Source organism: Ranitomeya imitator, chromosome 2, assembly GCF_032444005.1.
Source record: "Ranitomeya imitator isolate aRanImi1 chromosome 2, aRanImi1.pri, whole genome shotgun sequence".
Taxonomy (NCBI): Eukaryota; Metazoa; Chordata; class Amphibia; order Anura; family Dendrobatidae; genus Ranitomeya; species Ranitomeya imitator.
In genome coordinates this window covers 458,789,199-458,804,061 of record NC_091283.1, presented here as the reverse complement: position 1 = coordinate 458,804,061, position 14,863 = coordinate 458,789,199, and the positions used below count along the sequence as shown (strand labels likewise).

Here is a 14,863-nt window from a genome sequence, read left to right as displayed (position 1 = left end):
CTATGGTCTGATGAAACCAAACTGGAACTGTTTGGTAGAAAAACAACTTGTCGTGTTTGGAGGAAAAAGAATACTGAGTTGCATCCATCAAACACCATACCTACTGTAAAGCATGGTGGTGGAAACATCATGCTTTGGGGCTGTTTCTCTGCAAAGTGGCCAGGACGACTGATCCGGGTACATGAAAGAATGAATGGGGCCATGTATCGTGAGATTTTGAGTGCAAACCTCCTTCCATCAGCAAGGGCATTGAAGATGAAACGTGGCTGGGTCTTTCAACATGACAATGATCCAAAGCACACCACCAGGGCAACGAAGGAGTGGCTTCGTAAGAAGCATTTCAAGGTCCTGGAGTGGCCTAGCCAGTCTCCAGATCTCAACCCTATAGAAAACCTTTGGAGGGAGTTGAAAGTCCGTGTTGCCAAGCGAAAAGTCAAAAACATCACTGCTCTAGAGGAGATCTGCATGGAGGAATGGGCCAACATACCAACAACAGTGTGTGGCAACCTTGTGAAGACTTACAGAAAACGTTTGACCTCTGTCATTGCCAACAAAGCATATATTACAAAGTATTGAGATGAAATTTTGTTTCTGACCAAATACTTATTTTCCACCATAATATGCAAATAAATTGTTAAAAAAACAGACAATGTGATTTTCTGGATTTTTTTTTCACGGTTTGTCTCCCATAGTTGAGGTCTACCTATGATGTAAATTACAGACGCCTCTCATCTTTTTAAGTGGTGGAACTTGCACTATTGCTGACTGACTAAATACTTTTTTGCCCCACTGTATATGGAAGGGCAGGATGCATATATATGGGGGGCCAGGATGGATATATGGGGAGGGGGGCTAGGACAAGGGACCAGGATGGATATATGGGGTCCAGGAGATATATAGGGGAGGGCAGGACACTGGACAAATGGAGGCCAGTATGGATAGCTGGGGGGTGGAGGATGGATATCTGGGGGTCAAGGTACATAGGGGGCCAGGCTGGGGCATAATATAAAATAAAGGAGGCAAAGCTGGGTGAGATTATTAAGTAAAAGGTGCCAGGATGAGGGACTTAATTACTGTTTGGGGGCCAGAATGAGGAATATGCTATAACTAGTTTATGGTGACAAGTGGGAAACATAATTTCTTTAGGGTCCAATTAGGGACATTATTACCACTGTAATATAATTTACTTTTTAGGAACCTGTTTTCCATGGAGGGACCTAAAAAGGAGTCCTGTTACTGTGCAGGGCGGAACTACATCACTTTTTTCCATCATCTGACATAATGTATAAGTCAGGAAAAAGTGGGGAAAGTGTTCTTAATGACTGTGTGTTCTTTTTTTGCAGAGACAAGTCCTGGCTGGAAGAAGTGATGGCGGTCTGTGCTGGATGAAGAAGAAAAGCAAAGATGAAGGACTTCAACTACAGACGTCACTGGTTAGTGCATTACATGTACATGCACACTATACACTGTATACTGTGTAAAGAGTTTCTGTGTATAATGTCACTGGTGATTACTGTATTATCTGTACACTATATACAGATAACCTGTGTATAATGTCACTGTGATCACTGTATTGCCTGTACACTGACACTATATACAGAGCTCCTGTGTATAATGTCACTGCTGATGCCTGTATTACCTGTACACTGACACTATATACAGAGCTCCTGTGTATAATGTCAATGGTGATCCATGTATTACCTGTACACTGACACTATATACAGAGCTCCTGTGTATAATGTCACTGGTGATCCCCGTATACACTATATACAGAGCTCCTGTGTATAATGTCACTGTGATCACTGTATTGCCTGTACACTGGCACTATATACAGAGCTCCTGTGTATAATGTCTCTGGTGATCCCTGCATTACGTGTACACTGACACTATATACAGAGCTCCTGTGTATAATGTCACTGGTGATCACTGTATTACCTGTACACTGACACTATATACAGAGCTCCTGTGTATAATGTCACTAGTGATTAGTGTATTAGCTGTACACTATACACTATAAACAGAGCTCCAATGTATAATGTCACTGCTGATGCCTGTATTACCTGTACACTGACACTATATACAGAGCTCCTGTGTATAATGTCACTTGTGATCCCTGTATTACCTGTACACTGACACTATATACAGAGCTCATGTGTATAATGTCACTTGTGATCCCTGTATTACCTGTACACTGACACGATATACAGAGCTCTTGTGTATAATGTCACTGGTAGTAATAATAGTGTTGTTAGTATTGTGGTTTATATTCATGATCAGTATTGTAGTATTTGGTCACTATTTGGTGGTAATTTGTGGTCTGGTCACTGTGTGGCGGTCTTTATCCCCTGTATGTGGTATTATTCAGACACTATGTGGTGGTAATTTGTGGTCTGGTCACGGTGTGGCGGTGTTTGTCCCATGCATGTGGTATTATTCGGTCACTATGTGGTGGAATATGTAGTCTAGTTATGGTGTAGTGGGTACTGTATTTCTCCTAGTATGTGGTATTATTTGGTCCCTATATGCTGGTAATATGCCGTGTTATTCGGTCACTATGTGGTCTGTTCATGGTGTGGTGGTATTTGTCCCTGTATGTGGTAGTATTGGTCTTGGTTCCATGGATTGTGTTGTGTATGGCGGTCATTTGTTCTCTCTGATATTAAATGGGAAAAGATTTTTTATTTCCATTAGAGATTAGATACTTGGAACACAGGCAGAGATGCACTTACAAGGGTTTTCCTGTGAAAAAAGTAATCACCTCTACACAGGCACAGGATAAGTGATAACATATTGATTGATGGGGGTCTGACTGCTTGGACTCAATTGGCAGAATTTGGAACTTTAATCCCCATTACACTGGAGTGGCATGTCCGAGTTGACCACTCATCCATTCATTCCTTCAGTGGCTGTGCAGCGCCCCAGAGTCCTGGTCGTTGCAGTAATATTATTCTTCCACCAGAAGGTGGGATGTTATGTCTGAGGGCAATGAAGGAGATCTTCTGTCCAGGTATCACAACCACAAAACACACTTCACACGCCAGTCTGCCAGGGGGAGCCATGCTTCTATCTATTAGGGCACTCCTCACACTTAGGTAAAACTGGTGGTTTGGTTAGGAAGTTAGGCAGAAGCTGACTGGAGGGAGTAGGAGATAGTGAGTCACGACCGAGTTTGGCAGAGGCTGGTTGGAGTGGGTTCCAGCCAGCTCCAGACTGCGGCCTGCGGAAGCATCCCATGCGGCAGCTTCCCAAGAAAGAGACATTGAAAGGAATTGTGTTGCAGTGAGTGAGAAACTAAGTCATAGCAACAGGAGAGGAACATCAGCGGGAGACCAGCTAGAAGCAGGCTGCCTCCTTCTGAAGCGCAGTACCGGTAGCCAGAACACCGAGGGAGTAAGGATCTCTATGCCATTACTTCAGAGACTGGCAGGACAGTTGATTCCACATTGGCTGCCCGACCATATACCCAGGAGGCAGGGTGGCAACTTGTGGGGGCCAGGGCGTCTCTAGGGTCCCTATAAAAAGCCTCAGTCCACCAGTCATATGGGTTTGTCCTATCCGTCCAGGGGGACAGAGAGAAAGAGACTTAACATCTACAATAGTTGTGAGGACCTTACCGAGTTGCTCAGCAGGGAGGGACTACAACCAGGGCCGGCGTCAGCACCCGGCGCACCCGGGCAAGTGCCGGGGCCCTGGCTAGACGGGGGGCCCATTTATGGTAGTAAAGTACAAGTACTGAGTCTGTACACACACATGCGCAGCGCTCCTGGGGGCCCCGCAGCCGGAATACATCCCTGCTGTGTGTGACTCTTACATGGCGGAGCACATCCAACATCCCCGCCTCGCCGGCGCCCCGGCAGCAGGTGGCAGAGAGCTCTCTGAGGGTTTCGCAGGCGCTGCGCAGTTGCAATACTCACCTCTCCCGTCACCATGGATACCAGAGTCACTTCCGGGCCAGCGGTCATCTGTCCTGTGTGACTTCCGGTCGGTGAGAGTGTCTAGAGCTCGTCATCCTAAGAGGTAAGCAAGAGGCCAGAGAAGAATTCCACATCCACCGTCCAGGACAGGTCCAGCGGCAGTGCCAAGCAGAAGACGAGCTGCAGTCATGTGAGGATGGTGCACGGTCGGTGCATGCACCCTGTCCCTGTGTCCACAACGGGAGCAGCAGCGCCGCGTGAAGCAGTGAGTCAGTGAGTGAGTCTTCGGTCCCAACACATTGCAGGGGCAGGGGGGATGCAGCCTGCTATGGTATTGGTATGTTAACAATGCTGGGAGTGGGACTTGTAGTTATAGTCATAGACTACTCACTACTGTATATATATGGCTGGCTGTGTTATATACTGCGTCATGGGGCTGTGCTATACTACGTGCGCTGTGCTGTATACTACGTGGGCTGTGTTATATACTACTGGGTTGTGTTGTATACTGTATGGGGCCATGGGCTGTGTTATATACTACGTGGCTGTGCTATATACTGCGTGGGCTGTACTATATACTGCGTGGGTGTTCTATATACTGCATGGGTGTGCTATATACTGCGTGGGCTGTGTTGTATAATGCGTGGGCTGTGTTATATAATGCGTGACTGTGCTATATACTGCGTGACTGTGCTATATACTGCGTGACTGCTATATACTGCGTGGGCTGTTATATAATGCGTGGACTGTGTTATATACTGCGTGGGCTGTGCTATATACTGCATGGGCTGTTATACACTGTATGGGCTGTGCTATATACTGCGTGGGCTGTTATACACTGCGTGGGCTGTGTTATATACTATGTGGCTGTGCTATATACTACGTGGGCTGTGTCATACACTGCGTGGGCTGTGCTATATACTGCATGGGCTGTGCTATATACTACGTGGGCTGTGCTGTATTCTACGTGGGATGTGCTATATACTACGTGGGCTATGTATATACTACGTGGCTGTGCTATATACTAGGTGGCTGTGCTATATACTACGTGGGCTGTGTATATACTACGTGGGCTGTGTTATATACTACGTGTCTGTGCTATATACTACGTGGCTGTGCTATATACTACGTGGCCTGTGCTATATACTACGTGGCCTGTGCTATATACTACGTAGCCTGTGCTATATGCTACGTGGCCTGTGCTATATGCTACATGGCCTGTGCTATATGCTACGTGGCCTTTGTTATATGCTACATGGCTGTGCTATATGCTACGTGGGCTGTGTTATATGCTACGTGGGCTGTGTTATATGCTACGTGGGCTGTGTTATATGCTACTTGGCTGTGGTATATTTCTCTGTTGTATCTGTGCATCATAAATCACGGTATGTGTTAAAGAGGGGGGCCCACAGACTCTTTCGCCCGGGGCCCTCAAAAACCTGGAGCCGGCCCGGACTACAACGCCCAGGCGCTAGAGGAAGGCTATTGAATTCCACCTGGATAAGGGGACTCTGGATTTGCCTTCAGACCGGCCGGACTCTGCCTACCCTGTGGATGCTGAAGCCTTCAGTAAAGGTAAAGAGACTGCAACCTTGTGTCCTCGTTATACACTGCGCCTTACATCATCCACCATCCACCATCTACACTCTGGGAAGCCCTGGGGACATACTTCACCTGTGGAAAGATATACCATCTAGCTGCCATAACATCACCCCAGCGGACCCCTAAGCAGCGTCGGTCACCTTGACCGAACACCACAGGTGGCATCACGAACATTATCCCTTAAAGACCTTTCCCTCATTTATAAATGGACGTTCCCCTAGGGCTAAGGACCGGGTCAGCCACCGTGACATCCCCACTGAGAACTGAAGGGGCCCGGCTCCGAGGACCCCACAGCCCATGGGGGCGCCGCAGCTGCACTTGTTTCTTTTCTTGAAGCCCCAAAAAGAATGAATGAGGCTGCAGTCAGACATCCCACCTGCCTCTCCATTTTAAAATGGGGATAAGTGTCCTGTCAGGGATAAAACTTCCCCATTCTTCCGATAGGTGCAGTTTCTAATGATGGGACCTAAGTGATCACCTATCCTGTAGAGCCCATGGATGGTTGCTTTAACCAAAGATCCCCTTTAATGTAAACTACCATAATTGTATATCCCAGTTACGGGGGCGCACAGTAGCTGTGCAGAAACTGCCTGTGTTTTACAGTTGATGTGTCACTGTAACAGGGATAACAGCTTACAGATACTTGCATATAGCTGTAGGGTGGACCACTAGGGTCAATTTCCCTTGTGGGCCCCAGACAGCCCAGTCTGACCCTGCTGAGCATTATATATAACCAGCTACACAGTACCACTGACCATTGTATATAACCAGCTACACAGTACCACTGACCATTGTATATAACCAGCTACACAGTACCACTGACCATTGTATATAACCAGCTACACAGTACCACTGACCATTGTATATAACCAGCTACACAGTACCACTGACCACTATATATAACCAGCTACACAGTACCACTAACTATTGTATATAACCAGCTACACAGTACCACTGACCACTATATATAACCAGCTACACAGTACCACTGACCACTATATACACACTATATACAGTATAACCAGCTACACAGTACCACTGACCACTATATACACCAGCTACACAGTACCACTGACTATTGTATATAACCAGCTACACAGTACCACTGACCACTATATATAACCAGCTACACAGTACCACTGACTATTGTATATAACCAGCTACACAGTACCACTGACCACTATATATAACCAGCTACACAGTACCACTGACCACTATATACACCAGCTACACAGTACCACTGACTATTGTATATAACCAGCTACACAGTACCACTGACCACTATATACACCAGCTACACAGTACCACTGACTATTGTATATAACCAGCTACACAGTACCACTGACCACTATATATAACCAGCTACACAGTACCACTGACTATTGTATATAACCAGCTACACAGTACCACTGACCACTATATATAACCAGCTACACAGTACCACTGACCACTATATACACACTATATACAGTATAACCAGCTACACAGTACCACTGACCACTATATACACCAGCTACACAGTACCACTGACTATTGTATATAACCAGCTACACAGTACCACTGACCACTATATATAACCAGCTACACAGTACCACTGACCACTATATACACACTATATACAGTATAACCAGCTACGCAGTACCACTGACCACTATATACACCAGCTACACAGTACCACTGACTATTGTATATAACCAGCTACACAGTACCACTGACCACTATATACACCAGCTACACAGTACCACTGACTATTGTATATAACCAGCTACACAGTACCACTGACCATGTATACAGCCAATTGCATGTTACCCCTGACCACGGTTTGTCAGCTGGACATGACCACTTTTCGTCTTCTATATGAATTTTCTGAATACAAGTTCTCTTGCAACAATACTCTGTGATCTATATAAAAAAAACTCTGTCTATTTCTCATATTAAAATGTGACAATGTCAATATGTCCTTTACTCCATCTCTGGTATAATACTTCCTATGTGCTCTAGCTATCAATACTTATAGACAGCTGCTCTTTATCACTTCTGTTATGGCCATTCAATGACTTTTAGCCCCCAATGACCCCATTACAAGCAGCTGACCGCCATTCTCCCTACACAAGGACATAGACTGCCCTGAGAAGAGCGCTCCACATCTCCACCTGTAGTGAGATGTTCTGCCCTTGGGTGTTATGTGAAGTCTCCAGCCTCAGGCAGGGTGTATAGGTAAGCCAGTGCCCTCTCCAAATCCTGATATCACTGGGTTGGAATGCAGGAACCGTCGGGTGTGGTCTTTTCAATGATGGAGACATTTTGTAAGGCCGGAGATCTAATCTCGAGCTCTCACCTGCTCCACTCACTATCAAAGTAGAGAAGAAAGAGAGGAAGGAGCAGAGAGGGCAAATATTTGGTTATCCTTAATAAAGTGCAAAAGTGAAGATGAAAGATACAACGTTCACAATTATCGAGTCTGTAGACTTCTGATCTATTGTCACTGGGGCCCAGGACCAAGTAGCAGGTGACAACTTTTATTTGTTATCGTGAGCCAAAACTGAGGTCTCCGACCTACGACTTTCCAGTGATTTGGAACCTACACCTCCTAGTGCATACTAATAACCATGAGTGGCCACATTGATTCACCGCTCCATGCCTCAGTCCTGGGCAAACACAATATGTCAGGCCCAGAACCAATGTAGAGAAGGAGACAATGAGTATGATTTGCTAACCCGAAACGCGTGAGCGTATGGATTCTTAATCTTTTTTATCTCTTTGTTTTTTCTCACCATTTTTTTTATATCACAGTAAAAGTAATATTTTCACATTTTTTTCATTAGTCCTCATGGACCTTCTCTCCTACAACCATTGTCCCAGGATCTCCTCACACAAAGGTCAGCGTGGTGAACCGCTGCGGGCAGTGATGCCTTTCGTTGGCTCATCTGACATTAGGCCCTATTAATATATTGTACCATTAACCGGGAAATGAAATCATTTCTATTTATAAAACCCCCAAACAGAAACATCCGCTGTCATTTATCAGCTGGGGGACAATGTACTGTGCGGAGTCCGGAGCTGACGCTGCACAATCCTGCATTCCTTCCTGGGCCTGAATCTACGCAAAGTCCCCTGTTATGTCTGCCCCGCTCTCATCAGTGACCTCGAGTGCGCGACACACTTAATATAAACTCTCTCGGAGCATGAGACACAACAAGATGTTACAGATATCACTCCACTTCCTTCCTGCACCATTAATCAGCCCCAGTCCCATGTTATTTATGTTCCTGGGAAAGCTGGGTGACACCTATTTTAGGCACTATTATGGTTCATAGAAGGGCTACCACCCAGCGTTTCCTGACTCCCTAGTTATGAGCTGATACATCTTCTCCGTACTTCCTAATTGGCCTATGCCCATTTTAAAGCCACCCCAGTAATCATGTAACAGACGCCTGTTCTCCAAGACCTCTAGATCCCAAGGGATTTTATTCTTCCTCTTATACAATCTCTTTTTGCTAAAAAAAAAAGGTCTTCCCAGAATTTAAAAAAAATATGGCTACTTTTCCACCAAAAACCGCATTACATCTGACCACAGGTTGTGTGTGGTACAGCAGCTTAGCTTTAGTGAAGTGAAAAGGGGCTTACCTGCAGCACCAGCCACAACCTGTGGGCAGGGGTGGCGCTGTTTTTGGAAGAAAGCAGCCTTGTTTTTTAAATCTTGGACAACTCCTTTATTGGTACATTGATTTTAGTGCAGCTTGTACCTCCATTAAATTGCTGTAATCTATGAAGAACCCAGAATTAAAGGGAATCTGTCAGCAGGTTTTTGCCGCCTCATCTGAGAGCAGCATAATGTAGGAAAAGAGACCCTGATTCCAGCGATGTACCACTTAGTTTATTGGGTGTAGCAGCTGTGACAGAATCAGAGTTTTTAGATGATGGATGAAGCAGAGCTAAGAGAGCTAACCCCGCCCACATCAGGTTCTGTATGTACATTGTCTATTGACAGTGAGCTAGTTATCAGAGGCAGGGGCATGGTCAGACCAGTGCTTGCTTGCACTGTGTTCAGGGCAATGATAATCTCCTAGTGATAAAACCTTCATTGTATGCCAAATAAGTGACACATCGCTGCATTTAGTGTTTTAACCCCTACATCATGCTGTCCTCAGATTACATAGCAAAAACCTGCTGACAGATTCCCTTTAAATGCTCAATTTCCCTATGGCACATGCACAGGAGAAATGAAGTATTACCCAATCGATGAGCTATCCATATAATGATATTAGCTGGGTCTTCCAGAATGAGAGCAGCAATCAATAACTTGCCACCGTTAAAATTCTCTAATAGAGGACGTGCTCATATATTTTTGGTTTTATCTGGATATCACCATTGGTGTCTCATGGACATATCTATGTCTTATGAGACCATTAGATCCTGGCCGAGCTCCCAACATTTGATCACCTAGAAGCTAAGACTAGAAAGGGTTAAGCGAGGTGGTTCTAATAGATTACTCTGTGTGGTGTCCCCAGTGCTGGGATGGGGGACTGTGAGAACAGACAGACTGATGCTTAATTACAGGTGGGACGTGAAGTGACTGTAAGCTCCAGACACGCCGCTTCTTGTTTCTGATACCTGGAGAGGAATCCAGTCGTGCACACCTTCACAGCCAGTGCGGCAACCCAATACTGAGTGACCAAGTCATCTATCTCTTCCAGCGCCGGGGTCACAAGGAAAGGTGAAAAGTCACAGGAGGCTTCACAAATCTGGAGGCTTAAATTCCGCCCAGAGGCTGCAAGAATATGAAGGATTCCAGACCCCATCATTATATCCTGTAAAGCAAGGAGAGCACTACCAGTGTGGTAGGTAGATCATTGCAGAGGGGAGAGATAATAGCATCACTACTAGGGCTCGTGCAGATGACCGTATTTTCAGACCGAGCACAATCCGACAAAACGCACTTGGAACAATTTTATTCTATGTCTGATTTTTTTTTACTTGGACAGTAAAAAAACCACAGCATCCAAAATTTGGATTGCTCTCAGCCATGTGAGTCAATGAATCCATGAAAAAAAATCAGACTGCACTCAGATGACATCTGAGTGCAGTCCGATTTTCACAGAATATGATTAGCATAACTCGTCCGATGCTCTCGTATGAGAGAAAATACTGTGGTGTGACCCTAGCCTAATTTATAGCTATAACTTTAAACAGTCACATTCAATGAGAGCAAGAAGGGATCTTAAAGAGAATAAGGCACTGAAACACAAAGCTAGTTAGAAAGTTGTAGAAAAGTTTCATTATTCAATGTTTAAGATTTCTGTGCTTAAACAATATTCGGGAATTGCAACGCAAGCAAGTTATTATACGATTGCTGACATTAGACTGGGAAGGGGAAATACTCCAAAAATGATATCTGCTCCGAACATCAAGTGCCCAAATGCCAACTAGTCATCCGAACCTCCGGCCACAAGCAGTAACAATAAATATTTGTTCCCAGACTGCAGCCAGACTGATTTTTTCGCAGCGCCCTGTTACAAGCTATGACTTGCCCTTCAAAAATTAGCAAGTGCCTGCAGCTTCCTGCCACCCCATGAATTTCACACACTTACAAAATCAAAGAGGGGCGTGCTTATATATCAATGGATCACCATCTAATGTAAGGCAGGACTACAAGCCTCTTATGCTTGGATCTGTAGTTCTTCAATAGTTAAAAATGTAATAGTTCATCTAGAAGACATCATTTTCCTAGAAGATGAGAACACAGAGGGGAAGAGGCAGGAGCAGCACTGTTACTGGTCCAGCTGTCAACCAGAAGGTTTTGGGAAGCTCTCTAGCGCCATCTAGTAGATTGTAATCAAAATAACACCAGTGACTGTTGGGGGCTCGTGCACGCGACTGGTTTTCTCGGTTTTCACGGATAGCACTCATACCTGTGATAGTCCATGTGGTTACGCACAGGTCTGATTTTTTTTTCCAAGCGGTCCACAGAAAAAATTGGAGACATGTCCGATTTTGATCTAAGTGTCAGATCAAAGTTGGGAATGCAAATCTATGGCCGGTGAAAAAAAGTTGGATTTGAGTGCGGCCCGATTTTCAAGGACTGACAGAATGGAGAAGGTGGAGAAACTATTTTTCTCTCCATGTCGGAGAAAGGCTGATCTAATTCTAATCAGTCTGATCAGAATAATCGTATTGCTTTTCTCAGATGGGGAGGAAATTGCTGTGTGACCCGACCCTTATAGCGATAGAATAATTTGCGATTCTATGTCACTACTATAGCTGGAGCATGAATTTAGAGGGTAACACTAGAATAGATCCACACGCAACAGTTTTTTTTTATTTGCAGATAATCCACATGTGCTTCCTGCAACTTTTGTTACACTGAAATGGATAAAAATCAAGTTGACATGCTATACAGTAGATGTTAACATCTAAGTGGCGGTATTATGTTGTATTCTTGTCCATAAAAGGCAGTATGACGGTATAACCCCAATTCCCAAAAAAAGTTGGGACGTTATGCAAAATGTAAAGAAATCATCAAGAACACAGGACACAGATCGGAAGCTGAATATTCAATGTTTTTACCTTTCATTTGAGAAAAATAACTTTTAGAAGTTGATCATCACAAAAAAGTTGGTGTAGGGGTAACAAAAGAATGGAAAAGAAAGTCGTACTAACAAAAAAACAATTGGAAGGTCAACGTTTCAACTCAATCACATGACTGTGTGACAAAAAGAGCACGTTAGAAAGGCAGAGTCTCTCAAATGCAAAGATGGTCGGAGGTTCACAGATCTATGAACAACTGCTTCTAAAAATTGTGAAACAATTTCAGGAAACTGTTCCTCAACATAAAATTGCAAAGACTTCAAATATTTCACCATCTACAGTATATAATATCATCAAAAGATTGAGATTCTGGAGAAATCTATGTACACTAAAGACAAGGCTGATGGTAAATACTGGACTATTGTTTTCTTTACATTTTTCACAGTATCCCAACTTTTTTTGGAGTTGGGGTTGTAATTATATTCTTATACATAGAGGGCAGTATTATAGTATTTATATTCTTGTACATGGGGGACAGTATTATAGTAACAAAACACCTAAACAACAAGGATCCCTAAAAAATAACTTTTATTAATCAATAATTAAAAATCTCTAATCATGCCGCAAATAGTAATGATAAATTAAGTAAACAAAATTGTGTACCTATTTGATCCTAGGGCGTCTCTACACTGGAATCTGCCTGTCAGTGGAGGTTGGCACCCTAATTTTCTGCGGTAGGCGCCCCCACTCCGCGTCGACTCGACCCTCACAAATCCCTAGAATTCCCTAAATAAGGAACCCTAGAAAAAAAATGACAATATCCCTATGGGAAAGAGACCTGCCTAACAGTGGGGGTAGGCACCCTAATGTGAAACGGTAGGCGCCCCCACTCCGCGTCGACTGACCCTAGAAACCCTACAAAATCCCTAAATCAGGATAGAAATAAAGAAGTGTACCAAAAATACTCCCAAACACCCAAAGAAAAAATAGAAAAAATACAAAAAACAAAATCTCAAAAAAATATTAAAAGCAAAAGAGATACGCCCATATAATCAAAATATAGGGCGTCCCTGTTGTGAAACATAAATGTCTTCACTAAAAAAATATATATATACATGTGCAAATGCAGTAATCTCAGTATGAGTGAATGAGATAAAGTAGTATCATTAAATCTTGTCCATATCAATAAAGTACAAAAACAGAGCGCTCCTGTAATATGATAACGCAGGTGCTCAGAGCATGTAGATCAAATGAAAAAACACGCTCCTCACTGCATACCCCTGAGGAACCCCCACTGTATACGAATGGGGGAGAAACGCGTCGGGCATTGTTTTGGGGAGACGGCTATCTAGCGCTTGATGCGATTGGCGTCCTAGCGGTGCTAAAGGTTCCCACAAGCCTGCAGATGAGTATTGATGTTTTGATATCTCTCTCTTTGGTATGAGGATGATTGTGTCCTTTCATACAGAAAGTATATTACATCTCTGAGGGCCCCAGGCTCGTGGGTCTACACTGTTATTTATCTGCTGCATGCACTGTAGATAACCTGTTATAGCACTGTGCACTTTAAACAGCCTAAGCATAACATATGGTAACTACGACAGACTTTTGAAATGTCATTTTTTCCAGCCTTCTGCATATTAGTCTATTTAAGATGACGCAGTATGTATTTATGCTTGCCATCTGTGGAGGTTTTTCTCAAGTGCACACCATGATGCAGTGAGGAGCGTGTTTTTTCATTTGATCTACATGCTCTGAGCACCTGCGTTATCATATTACAGGAGCGCTCTGTTTTTGTACTTTTTTGATATGGACAAGATTTAATGATACTACTTTATCTCATTCACTTATACTAAGATTACTGCATTTGCACATGTATATATATATTTTTTTAGTGAAGACATATTTATGTTTCACAACAGGGACGCCCTATATTTTGATTATATGGGCGTATCTCTTTTGCTTTTAATATTTTTTTGAGATTTTGTTTTTTGTATTTTTTCGATTTTTTCTTTGGGTGTTTGGGAGTATTTTTGGTACACTTCTTTATTTCTATCCTGATTTAGGGATTTTGTAGGGTTTCTAGGGTCAGTCGACGTGGAGTGGGGGCGCCTACCGTTTCACATTAGGGTGCCTACCCCCACTTTAGGCAGGTCTCTTTCCCATAGGGATATTGTCAGTTTTTTTCTAGGGTTCCTTATTTAGGGAATTCTAGGGATTTGTGAGGGTCGAGTCGACGCAGAGTGGGGGCGCCTACCGCAGAAAATTAGGGTGCCAACCTCCACTGACAGGCAGATTCCAGTGTAGAGACGCCCTAGGATCAAATAGGTACACAATTTTGTTTACTTAATTTATCATTACTATTTGCGGCATGATTAGAGATTTTTAATTATTGATTAATAAAAGTTATTTTTTAGGGATCCTTGTTGTTTAGGTGTTTTGTTTTCTCTAGGGTTCCGAGTTACCCCTTTTTTTCGGTCTTTTTACAGTATTATAGTAGTTATATTCTTGTACATAGAGGCAGTATTATAGTAGTTATATTCTTGTACATAGGGGGCAGTATTATAGTAGTTAGATTCTTGTACATAGAGGGCAGTATTATAGTAGTTATATTCTTGTACATAGAGGACAGTATTATAGTAGTTATATTCTTGTACATAGGGGAGGCAGTATTATAGTAGTTATATTCTTGTACATAGAGGGCAGTATTATAGTAGTTATATTCTTGTACATGGGGGACAGTATTATAGTACCTATTTATATTCTTGTACATGGGGGACAGTATTATAGTATTTATATTCTTGACATAGGAGGCAGTA

The 14,863-nt window shown here is 43.4% G+C and overlaps 1 long non-coding RNA gene across 1 annotated transcript in view; it reads left to right on the top strand.

The window, feature by feature from the left end:
- Window positions 1-14,863, top strand: part of LOC138667489 (uncharacterized) — a 66,519-nt gene that overhangs the window by 39,256 nt on the left and 12,400 nt on the right. The window contains exon 2 of the long non-coding RNA XR_011318786.1: window positions 1,344-1,433. This is a non-coding gene — a long non-coding RNA (uncharacterized lncRNA). The remainder of the gene's footprint in view (window positions 1-1,343; window positions 1,434-14,863) is intronic.